At 44.6% G+C, this 11906-nt stretch overlaps 1 long non-coding RNA gene across 1 annotated transcript; it reads left to right on the top strand.

The window, feature by feature from the left end:
* Positions 1–7459: 7459 nt before the first annotated feature.
* On the top strand, positions 7460–8529 carry LOC115136412 (uncharacterized). Its single transcript, XR_003864614.2, has 2 exons — positions 7460–8043; positions 8253–8529. It is a non-coding gene; the product is annotated as an uncharacterized LOC115136412 (long non-coding RNA).
* The last annotated feature ends 3377 nt before the right edge of the window (positions 8530–11906 follow it).

Raw genomic sequence — 11906 nt, 5'->3', positions numbered from 1 at the left:
TAGCCAACTAGAAAGACTATTCCCGGAGCCTAAACACAGTATGGGTGTTTCGACCTGCGATAACAAAGCTGAGTGAACACACAATCTGTTTCTGCTTAGGTGGGTTTTTAACCGAGTGGCTAAGGGGTGCATAATCCAAGAGATTTAGTGTCTAAGGGGGAGACATCCTACAAGTCACAGACAGGAATGTAACTTCTTTGCAAATGTTTTCTTTTGTCAACCGCACCATAGACACTGGCCCGGGGCGGCCGTTCCGTCGGTGTTATTTACTGACCCAGGGAAACGTCTCTGTTCAGCGTGGTGTCAAGCCAGGGTGATCTGGAGATGTTGTATAAAGACCAGGCTCAGCTTTTGGTATATAGAGGCCACTATTTTCACACTGTGACAGTGTTGCACATGCCATTCCTCACATAGATGAAAAGGGTCTCGCAATACAGCATCAAGCACCCTAATGACCTGATGTGCTCCCAGGTACAGGAATCACTTTCGTACTGTGATCCACTGTCTGATTGTCGTATTTGATCCACGCGTTTCTAACTTCTCGTAGTTTTCTGATTATCTGTGGACTTAGGTTGTAGTCCCTCCCAAACCGCACTGGAGTTTGTATTCGTATTTACAAAGGATTCCCATTAGCTGCTCTTCCTGGGGTCCAGCAACATTAAGGCAGTTAAACACAATTACAAAGTTATGGAGTAATATGACGGTATAACCAGGGACCTTTCTCTCCTGAAACACTCGCATTCCTTTTTTCCAGCATATTCTCTGTCCGTCCTGACTCTGTTCATCAATGTCTAGCAGAGTCTGTTCATCAATGTCTAGCAGAGTCTGTTCATCAATGTCTAGCAGTGTCTGTTCATCAATGTCTACCAGAGTCTGTTCATCAATGTCTAGCAGAGTCTGTTCATCAATGTCTAGCAGAGTCTGTTCATCAATGTCTAGCAGAGTCTGTTCATCAATGTCTACCAGAGTTTGTTCATCAATGTCTAGCAGAGTCTGTTCATCAATGTCTAGCAGAGTCTGTTCATCAATGTCTAGCAGAGTCTGTTCATCAATGTCTAGCAGTCTGTTCATCAATGTCTAGCAGAGTTTGTTCATCAATATCTAGCAGAGTCTGTTCATCAATGTCTAGCAGAGTATGTTCATCAATGTCTAGCAGAGTCTGTTCATCAATGCCTAGCAGAGTCTGTTCATTAATGTCTACCAGAGTCTGTTCATCAATGTCTAGCAGAGTCTGTTCATCAATGTCTAGCAGAGTCTGTTCATCAATGTCCAGCAGTCTGTTCATCAATGTCTAGCAGAGTCTGTTCATCAATGTCTAGCAGAGTCTGTTCATCAATGTCTAGCAGTCTGTTCATCAATGTCTAGCAGAGTTTTTTCATCAATGTCTAGCAGAGTCTGTTCATCAATGTCTAGCGGAGTCTGTTCATCAATGTCTAGCAGAGTCTGTTCATCAATGCCTAGCAGAGTCTGTTCATCAATGTCTAGCAGAGTCTGTTCATCAATGTCTAGCAGAGTCTGTTCATCAATGTCTAGCAGAGTCTGTTCATCAATGCCTAGCAGAGTCTGTTCATCAATATCTACCAGAGTCTGTTCATCAATGTCTAGCAGAGTCTGTTCATCAATGTCTAGCAGAGTCTGTTCATCAATGTCTACCAGAGTCTGTTCATCAATGTCTAGCAGAGTCTGTTCATCAATGTCTAGCAGAGTCTGTTCATCAATGTCTAGCAGAGTCTGTTCATCAATGTCTAGCAGTCTGTTCATCAATGTCTAGCAGAGTTTGTTCATCAATGTCTAGCAGAGTCTGTTCATCAATGTCTAGCAGAGTATGTTCATCAATGTCTAGCAGAGTCTGTTCATCAATGCCTAGCAGAGTCTGTTCATCAATGTCTACCAGAGTCTGTTCATCAATGTCTAGCAGAGTCTGTTCATCAATGTCTAGCAGAGTCTGTTCATCAATGTCTAGCAGAGTCTGTTCATCAATGTCTAGCAGTCTGTTCATCAATGTCTAGCAGAGTCTGTTCATCAATGTCTAGCAGAGTCTGTTCATCAATGTCTAGCAGTCTGTTCATCAATGTCTAGCAGAGTTTGTTCATCAATGTCTAGCAGAGTCTGTTCATCAATGTCTAGCAGAGTCTGTTCATCAATGTCTAGCAGAGTCTGTTCATCAATGCCTAGCAGAGTCTGTTCATCAATGTGTAGCAGAGTCTGTTCATCAATGTCTAGCAGAGTCTGTTCATCAATGTCTAGCAGAGTCTGTTCATCAATGTCTAGCAGAGTCTGTTCATCAATGCCTAGCAGAGTCTGTTCATCAATGTCTACCAGAGTCTGTTCATCAATGTCTAGCAGAGTCTGTTCATCAATGTCTAGCAGAGTCTGTTCATCAATGTCTAGCAGAGTCTGTTCATCAATGTCTAGCAGAGTTTGTTCATCAATGTCTAGCAGAGTATGTTCATCAATGTCTAGCAGAGTTTGTTCATCAATGTCTAGCAGAGTCTGTTCATCAATGTCTAGCAGAGTCTGTTCATCAATGTCTAGCAGCTTCACCCATGTGTGTGTGTTTTTTTATTTATTTTTTAGAGCTTGGGTCACAGCAGCACTCCAGGACTCTACCTCACTCTCTCTTTCCGAACAGAGGCCATCACTGGACCTGATTGAGACTGGAGGAGGCCTGAAGGTGTAGACGACCGCCTCCAATGGCCTTCCTGGGCAGTGGCTGGCTCAGTGTGGCCATCACCCTTATACCCCTAAATTAAGGGATGTCCTATATACACATACACACACAAATAAATAACTCAGATGCATTTACATAAATAAAGGCCAATTGATATCTAGAGAACACACACAAAGTTATGTACACTTCCTCTTACCTCCCCAAGGGATCTACTGAACTGCAAATGGCCCGGTGTGAGTGTCTCTCTTGGCTGCTACACTCTTAGAAAAAAGGGTTCCTAAAAGGGTTCTTCGGTTGCCCCCATAGGAGAACCTTTTTTGGTTCCATGTAAAAGACTCTGTGGAAAGGTACTACATGAAACCCAAAAGGGTTCTACCTGGAACCAAAAGAGTTCTACCTGGAAGCAAAAAGGGTTATTCAAAATGGATTGCCATAATATCAGCGCATAGTTTTGTGCCTTTTAAATGTAAAACCAGTGTTATATTTAGACGGCCAAGAACAGTACAGAATCCTACTCTATTTATGAAAGATAATGTGTTACTGTTTCAAATAGGGTTCTATAGAGATACCACTGCTGTAGCTTTCAAAGACCAGACTTTTCTGTCTATCAACACACACACACACACTGATCTGAACCACTCTGGCCTTGTCTCGGGATATAATCCCCTGTAGTTAGAGGAAGGAAAACAAACTGTGAGAATGAATAGTTTCCTGTCCATGGTTACCCATCAGGCCAGGCTGTTGACATAGGCCCGCCCTATTGTGATTGGGCGAGGCTTTTGGTGGGGTGAGACGTCATACGTCTGTGACTCAGACTCTGCCTAGGAGTATTACTGAAGCTGATCATACACCCACTCCTCTATTTCCTCCCCTCCTCTGATCCTTCTCACTAGGATCTCGCTAGCCTGCGTGGGGACAGGTAAATATTTACAGTAGTAGGGGGAGACAGATAGAAGTACAGATAGTACAGATAATACAGATAGTAGCGATAGAGATTTCTATGCACGCCGTTCATAGGCACACAAATATAGTAAGCAGGGTGTCTGTCTGAACCAACTCTTTATGCCTGTATTCGCTCCCCTCCTCCACAGTGCAGTGTATGAAATAACATTCCATACCGACTTGTTCACCACTCAACTGCTACTCATCGTCTCTGCGTCATTGGTTGGACAGATAAAAACCAGGTTGGACTGTGTGTTGGATTGTGTTGCACTGGTATATGTTGATTAAAGCGTTGGTGTGTTCAATACTGTATACTGTCACACACTAATACTGAGTGTGTGTGCCTGTGTGATGCTAATACTGTATGCATTAGTGTGTGTGTGTGTGTGTGTGTGTGTGTGTGTGTGTGTGTGTGTGTGTGTGTGTGTGTGTGTGTGTGTGTGTGTGTGTGTGTGTGTGTGTGTGTGGAGAGATTTTTAACAGACTCCAGAGCAGTGTCTGGAAGTAATCAGCTGGTCTGGGCTGCGCTCCAGAGCCCCCTCCACATGGTAAAACAGGAGTTGTGAGTGTAATGGAGAGCAAAGCCTGAAGGGTTTCAGTGGGGTGAGACCCCTTCCATCCGCTAGTCTCCAAAACCTGACCGTAGGCAACAGAGGCTACACTGTCAAGCTTTTCCCCGTAAATTCAGAGCTACGAGCTTAATACTGTAACTGTGTGTTACTGTAAAATATACTACAGCATCACTTGGGTACATTTACGGCAGAGGCATGCCTCTGAGGCGGTGAAACACACAACGGGACAGTTTGGAGAGGAAAGCTCCCAGGAGAGAGAAGTCAGTGCAGCATCAGGTGTTCATCATGGGGCTCTGTAACAATCCTCCTCATTTCTGATTGGTCAGCTCTTCTCACCCCTAGGACAAGAATAGACAGATAGAGACAAGGGACATATCAAGCTGGTGTGCGTGCGTGCGTACTTGCGAAGCTTTCATTCAAACTCAGTGAGAGCTATGGAAAGAATGGGGCAATGTAGGTATTGAGAACAGCTGGCTTCCTCTGGGCCACCTTGTCATCTGTACACCCATATACCCATTATCAACTCAGCAAAAAAAGAAACGTCCTCTCACTGTCAACTGCGTTTATTTTCAGCAAACGTAACGTTTAAATATTTAAATGAACATACCTAGATTCAACAACTGAGACATAAACTTAACAAGTTCCACAGACATGTGACTAACAGAAATGGAATAAAGTGTCCCTGAATAAAGGGGGAGTAAAAATCCAAAGTAACAGTCTGTATCTGGTGTGGCCACCAGCTGCATTAAGTATTGCAGTGCATCTCTTCCTCATGGACTGCAACAGATTTGCCAGTTCTTGCTGTGAGATGTTACCCCACTCTTCCACTAAGGCACCTGCAAGTTCCCAGATGTTTCTGGGGGGAATGGCCCTAGCCCTCACCCTCCAATCCAACAGGTCCCAGACGTGCTCAATGGGCTTTAGGTCTGAGCTCTTCGCTGGCCATGGCAGAACACTGACATTCCTGTCTTGCAGGAAATCATGCACAGAATGAGCAGTATGGCTGGTGGCATTGTCATGCTGGGGTCTCATGTCAGGATGAGCCTGCAGGAAGGGTACCACATGAGGGAGGAGGATGTCTTCCCTGTAACGAACAGCGTTGAGATTGCCTGCAATGACAACAAGCTCAGTCTTATGATGCTGTGACACACTGCCCCAGACCATGATGGACCCTCCACCTCCAAATCGATCCCGCTCCAGAGTACAGGCCTCGGTGTAACGCTCATTCCCTCGACGATAAACGTAAATCCGACCATCACCCCTGGTCGGATTTCTTTTGATGTTTTTCAGAGTCTGTAGGAAGGCCTCTTTAGTGTCCTTAGTTTTCATAACTGTGACCTTGATTGCCTACCGTCTGTAAGCTGTTAAGTTTCTTTACGACCGTTCCACAGGTGCATTGTTCATTCATTGTTTATGGTTCATTGAAAAAGCATGGGAAATCCTTTACAATGAAGAACTGTGAAGTTATTTGGATTACGAATGATTTTTGAAAGACAGGGTCCTGAAAAAGGGCTGAGTTTAGTTTATGATTTGAATTTAGGCATTGAACAAATACAGTGCCATCGGAAGGTATTCAGACACCTTGACTTTTTCCACATTTTGATGAGTTATAGCCTTATTAAATAGCCTTATTTAAATTCCTCATTAATCTACAGACAATGCACCATAATGACAAAAAAACAAGTGAAATATCACATTTACATAAGTATTCAGACTCTTTACTCAGTACTTTGTTGAAGCACCTTTGACAGCCTCCAGTCTTCTTGGGTATAATGCTACAAGCTTGACACACCTGTATTTGAGAAGTTTCTCACATTCTTCTCTGCATATCATCTCAAGCTGTTAGGTTGGATGGGGGGAGTTGCTGCACGGTTATTTTCAGGTCTCTCTTGATCGGGTTCAAGTCCAGACTCTGGCTGGGCCACACAAGGACATTTGTCCCGAAGCCACTCCTGCGTTGTCTTGGCTGTGTGCTTAGGGTAATTGTCCTGTTGGAAGGTGAACCTTCTCCCCGGTCTGAGATCCTGAGCGCTCTGGAGCAGGTTTTCATCATGGATCTCTCTGTACTTTGCCTTGTTCATATTTGCCTCGATCCTAACTAGTCTCCCAGTCTCTGCCACTGAAGAACGTCACTATAGCATGATACTGCCACCACCATGCTACACCGTAGCGATGGTGCCAGGTTCCTTCAGACGTGATGCTTGGCATTCAGGCCAAATAATTAAATCTTGGTTTCATCAGACCAGAGAATCCTGTCTTAGGCTTTAGGTGGCTTTTGGCAAACTCCAAGCTGGCTGTCGTGCCTTTTACTTAGGAGTGGCTTCCGTCTGGCTACTCTACCATAAAGGTCTGATTGGTGGAGTGCTGCAGAGATGGTTGTACTTCTGGAAGGTTCTCCCATCTTCACAGAGGAACTCTGGAGCTCTGTCAGAGTTGCCATATGGTTCTTGGTCACCTCCTTGACCAAGGCCCTTCTCCCCCGATTGCTCAGTTTTGCCGGGCGGCCAGATCTAGGAAGAGTCTCGGTGGTTCCAAACTTCATCGATTTAAGAATGATGGAGGCCACTGTGTTCTTGGGACCTTCAATGTTGCAGACATTTTTAGTTACCCTTCCCCAGACCTGTGCCTCGACACAATCCTGTCTCAGAGCTCTACGGACAATTATTTTGACCTCGTCACTGGTGTAGAGAGGAGAAGGCAGGAGGCAGTCGCAGGTTTAGAACTTCTGTATTTATTTAAGCACCATAGATCAAAGCGGGACAAAACCCAAACTCTGTTGTGCTCAAAATATATCTTCATAAACAAAAAGGCACAGCAACATTTACAATGACGACAAAGACAAATGGCAGAGGGAGTATATATACAGTGATAGAGGGGATTGGAACCAGGTGTGTGTAATGATGACAAGACAAGTCCGGGGTTGATGAGTGAAGGCGTTTGCCAGCAGTAGGTTCAGCAACAGCGAGAAGGCCGGCGACGCCGAACATCTGAGCTAGCCTTGGTCTGGACAGACCATAACATTTTGAAATATCTCCTTTACAGCCAAGTGCCTTAACTCCAGGCAGCCCGGTGGGCTCTCTTGTTTACAAGATTCAACTTCACCATTTCCTCCCGCCCAGGGTCCAAAAATGTGAAGCCTGACACCCTCTCCCGCCTATACCGTTCCTCTGCAAAGGAAATGGCCCAGCTCATGGTGCAGCACGTCTTCCGGATCCATGGACTCCCGGTGGATATGGTTTCCGACCGGGATTCCTCAGTTCTCGTCTCAGTTCTGGAAGGCATTCTGCACCCTTATTGGGGCATTGGCCAGCCTATTCTCCGGATTTCATCCCCAATCTAACGGCCAGTCGGAGCGAGCTAACCAGGACCTGGAGACCACCCTAAGATGCCTGGTCTCAACCAACCTGGAGCCGACAACTGTTCTGGGTGGAGTATGCCTGGAACACCCTTCCCTGTTCAGCCACGGGACTCTCCCCTTTTGAGGCAAACTGTCTCCCGTTCCATTTGTCCTTTTTCCATCTAGAGTCCTTAGTTCCACTGCTGTCTGTTTTTTGTTACCCCGTACCCTCCGTATTCACCCTACTTTCCACGTGTCTAGGATTAAGCCTGTGTCTCACAGTCCTTTGTCTTCTGTCTCCAGGCCCACTCCCCATCCCCATGCCATTGATGGCCATCCAGCCTACACGGTAAAACGCCTCCTGGATGTTCGACCACGGGGCAGGGGTTTCCAGTACCTGGTTGACTGGGAGGGTTAAGGACCGGATGAGAGGTGCTCGGTTCCCGCTAGAGACATCCCGGATACAGCCCTCATCACCGACTTCCACCACCGACACCCCGGTCAACCAGGAATGTGCCCAGGTAGGTCGCCAGGTGGCACCCCTAGAGGGGGGCGGGGGGTATTGTCACACCCTGATCGGTTTCACCTGTCCTTGTGATTGTCTCCACCCCCTCCAGGTGTCGCTTATTATCCCCGGTGTATATATCCCTGTGTTTCCTGTCTCTCTATGCCAGTTCGTCTTGTTTGCCAAGTCAACCAGCGTTTTTCCTTGCTCCTATTTTTCCCCCAGTCTCTTTTGGTTCTAGTCCTCCTGGTTTCGACCCTTGCCTGTCCTGACTCTGAACCCGCCTGCCTGACCACTCTGCCTGTTCTGTCTTCAAACCTGTCTATCCCCTTGTACTGTTTGGACTCAAATCTGGTTACTGAACCTCTGCCTGGCTTGACCTCGAGACTGCCCTTCGTCTGGTACTGTTTTGGACTCTGACCCGGTTTATGAACTCTCGCCTGTCCCCGACTTACCTTTTGCCTACCCCTTGGATTAATAAATATCAGTGCTCAACCATCTACTTCCTGTGTCTTCATTTAGGTCTCGCCTTGTGTCCTTATATCTACAGTATTAATGCTTTAAAAAACCTTTACTGTATTTGCCTGTGCATTGTGTGTTTTACTGTTACAGAAAAGTTTTAAAGTGTAGGGTCTGGTTTCAATTATGAACTCTTTTGGCAAGGGTATAAGGGAACATTTTTTCCAGGGTGAGTCCTCTTCAGACAGACAACCCTCCTAACAAATCATGAGGCAGACATCCCAGAACGTAACGAATCGAAACCAAAGTTTGCAGGAAAAACCTTTGCAGTGGTTTTAGTGAAATAAAAATAACCTCTGTGATCTCTAGCTACTATTTAGTATTTTATTCAAACAGATAAGGTAGGGATGTAGGGAGTGACGTAAGTCCTCTATGCCAAAAGACTCCGTCATTGAAACCTGACCCCTGTCACTGTTGCCCTGGGTCGGGTTTTCAAGACTCGCCTTCCACTGCCTAACTTTCACTTGTACAAATACACCCCAAACACACACACACACACACACTATCCTATGGTCCACACTCTGAGAGATGAAAGTCTGTGAATTGTGTTAGTTTGTCTCTGCATTGGTCAGTTCTCCTTTGTATCAGTTTACAGTTTTTCCCAATTGTTAACACACATTCGCTGAAACTACATCTCAGGTACTCCAAACAGTTATCCAATTTCCCCAACCCCCACAAACATCTTGCAAAATGAAACACAGCAATCAAAATCATGTACCCCCTGCTCAAAATGAAACACAGCAATCAAAATCATGTACCCCCTGCTCAAAATGAAACTCAGCAATCAAAATCATGTACCCCCTGCTCAAAATGAAACTCAGCAATCAAAATCATGTACCCCCTGCTCAAAATGAAACACAGCCATCAAAATCATGTACCCCCTGCTCAAAATGAAACACAGCAATCAAAATCATGTACCCCCTGCTCAAAATGAAACACAGCAATCAAAATCATGTACCCCCTGCTCAAAATGAAACACAGCAATCAAAATCATGTACCCCCTGCTCAAAATGAAACACAGCAATCAAAATCATGTACCCCCTGCTCAAAATGAAACACAGCAATCAAAATCATGTACCCCCTGCTCAAAATGAAACTCTGCATACAAATTGGACACACACGTCACATGAATCTAACATAGTGACAACCGAGATCACACTGACGTGTCATATTCAAAACACTACTATCAGAACCTATTTCAGTGTAAAGAGTAAGATTTTTTAAATTATATTGTATACTGTTTGTGTGTACTCAAACAAGAAAGGAACACAAACACAATATGTTTTATTTTATATATTTCAGCATGACTCAATAGATGTCATACTGTAAGCACACATACAGTAAATATATTTTGAATATACAAAGGGAAAAAAAATAGGCCTATTTGTACTACTGTACTGTATGTTAAATCAATTTACCAGAATAGATATAGAACCTGTAAAAATACAATCAATTCAAAACCATAAGTCAAGAAACAAATACTCCATTGCGAAAACTAAATCAGCCAGGCGATATTCTCCTTGGCAAGACAGCAGGGGAAATATCTTCTGGCATGACGCATCCACCCCTGACAGGACTCTGCTGGAATGTCACCACAGGCCTCCTACATTGCCTGGAAGGGTAGTACGTTCAAGGGGTTTGCGATCATAAACCTTCCACCGCTTTGCTGAAAACAACTCCTTAATGGGTTTGAGAAATGGGCAATAATGGTGGGAGATAGAAAATTGTAAACATGGGATGGTCATGGAACCAGCTGCTGACCTGAGCAGCCCAATAGAAACATTGTCCCGAATTAGAACATACATTTGCTGCTCAGGATCACCTGGCCCTCTCTGCTCTGGCTGAAAAAGATTGTCTTACATTTACATTTACATTTAAGTCATTTAGCAGACGCTCTTATCCAGAGCGACTTACAAATTGGTGCGTTCACCTTATGACATCCAGTGGAACAGCCACTTTACAATAGTAATAGTAAAGTCTTGTAAGGTGTTCAGGAAATGAACGCGATGGGCAGTGTTGTATGGTTTAAGGTTGGGCAGTGGATGACCCTATTGTGGCTCATAGCTGCTCATATGGTGACATTTCCCCCGCGCTGAACAGGTACCTCAATTGTGGCGTGTTAACCAATGATATTCCTGCCTCTCCTCCTAGTCTTCGCTAAATTGAAATCCAACCTCATCTATGAATCTTTTTTTTATTTCATCTTTATTTAACCAGGTAGGCCAGTTGAGAACAAGTTCTCATTTACAACTGCGACCTGGCCAAGATAGAGCAAAGCAGTGCGACACAAACAACACAGAGTTACACATGGTATAAACAAACGTACAGTCAATAACACAATAGAAAAGTATATATACAGTGTGTGCAAATGTAGTAAGATTAGGGAGGTAAGGCAATAAATAGGCCATAGTGGCATTATAATTACAATTTAGCTATTAAAACACTGGAGTGATAGATGTGCAGAAGATGAATGTGCAAGTAGAGATACTGGGGTGCAAAGGAGCAAGAAAATAAATAACAGTATGGGGATGAGGTAGTTGGGTGGGCTATTTACAGATGGGCTGTGTACAGGTATAAAGATCGGTAAGCTGCTCTGACAGCTGATGCTTAAAGTTAGTGAGGGAGATATGAGTTTCCAGCGTCAGTGATTTTTGCAATTCGTTCCAGTCATTGGCAGCAGAGAACTGGAAGGAAAGGTGGCCAGTCATTTGGCTTTGGGGATGACCAGTGAAATATACCTGCTGGAGCATGTGCTATGGATGGGTGCTGCTATGGTGACCAGTGAGCTGAGATAGCAAAGACTTCTAGACGACCTGGAGCCAGTGGGTTTTACGATGAATATGTAGCGAGGGCCAGCCAACGACAGCATAAAGGTCGCAGTGGAGAGTAGTATATGGGGCTTTGGTGACAAAACAGATGGCACTGTGATAGACTACATCCAGTTTGTTGGAGGCTATTTTGTAAATTACATCGCCAAAGTAAAGGATCGGTAGGATAGTCCGTTTTATGAGGGTGTGTTTGGCAGTTTGAGTGAAGGACACTTTGTTGAGAAATAGGTAGCCAATTCTAGATTTAATTTTGGATTGGAGTGTCTAACCAGACACTTAGAATATGTGGACAACTGCAAATACCTAAGTCAGAACCGTCCAGAGTAGTGATGCTAGACGGGCGGGCGGGTGCGGGCAGCGATCGGTTGAAGAGCATACATTTAGTTTTACTAGCATTTAAAATCAGTTGGAGGCCACAGAAGGAGTGTTGTATAGCATTGAAGCTCGTCTGCAGGTTTGTTAACACATTGTTCAAAAAAGGGCCAAAAGTATACAGAATGGTGTCGTCTGCGCAGAGGTGGATCAGAGAATC

The sequence above is a fragment of the Oncorhynchus nerka genome, linkage group LG10 (assembly GCF_034236695.1).
Source record: "Oncorhynchus nerka isolate Pitt River linkage group LG10, Oner_Uvic_2.0, whole genome shotgun sequence".
NCBI lineage: Eukaryota > Metazoa > Chordata > Actinopteri > Salmoniformes > Salmonidae > Oncorhynchus > Oncorhynchus nerka.
The sequence above is the reverse complement of the archived record's forward strand: the minus strand, read 5'-3'. Positions and strand labels throughout refer to the sequence as shown.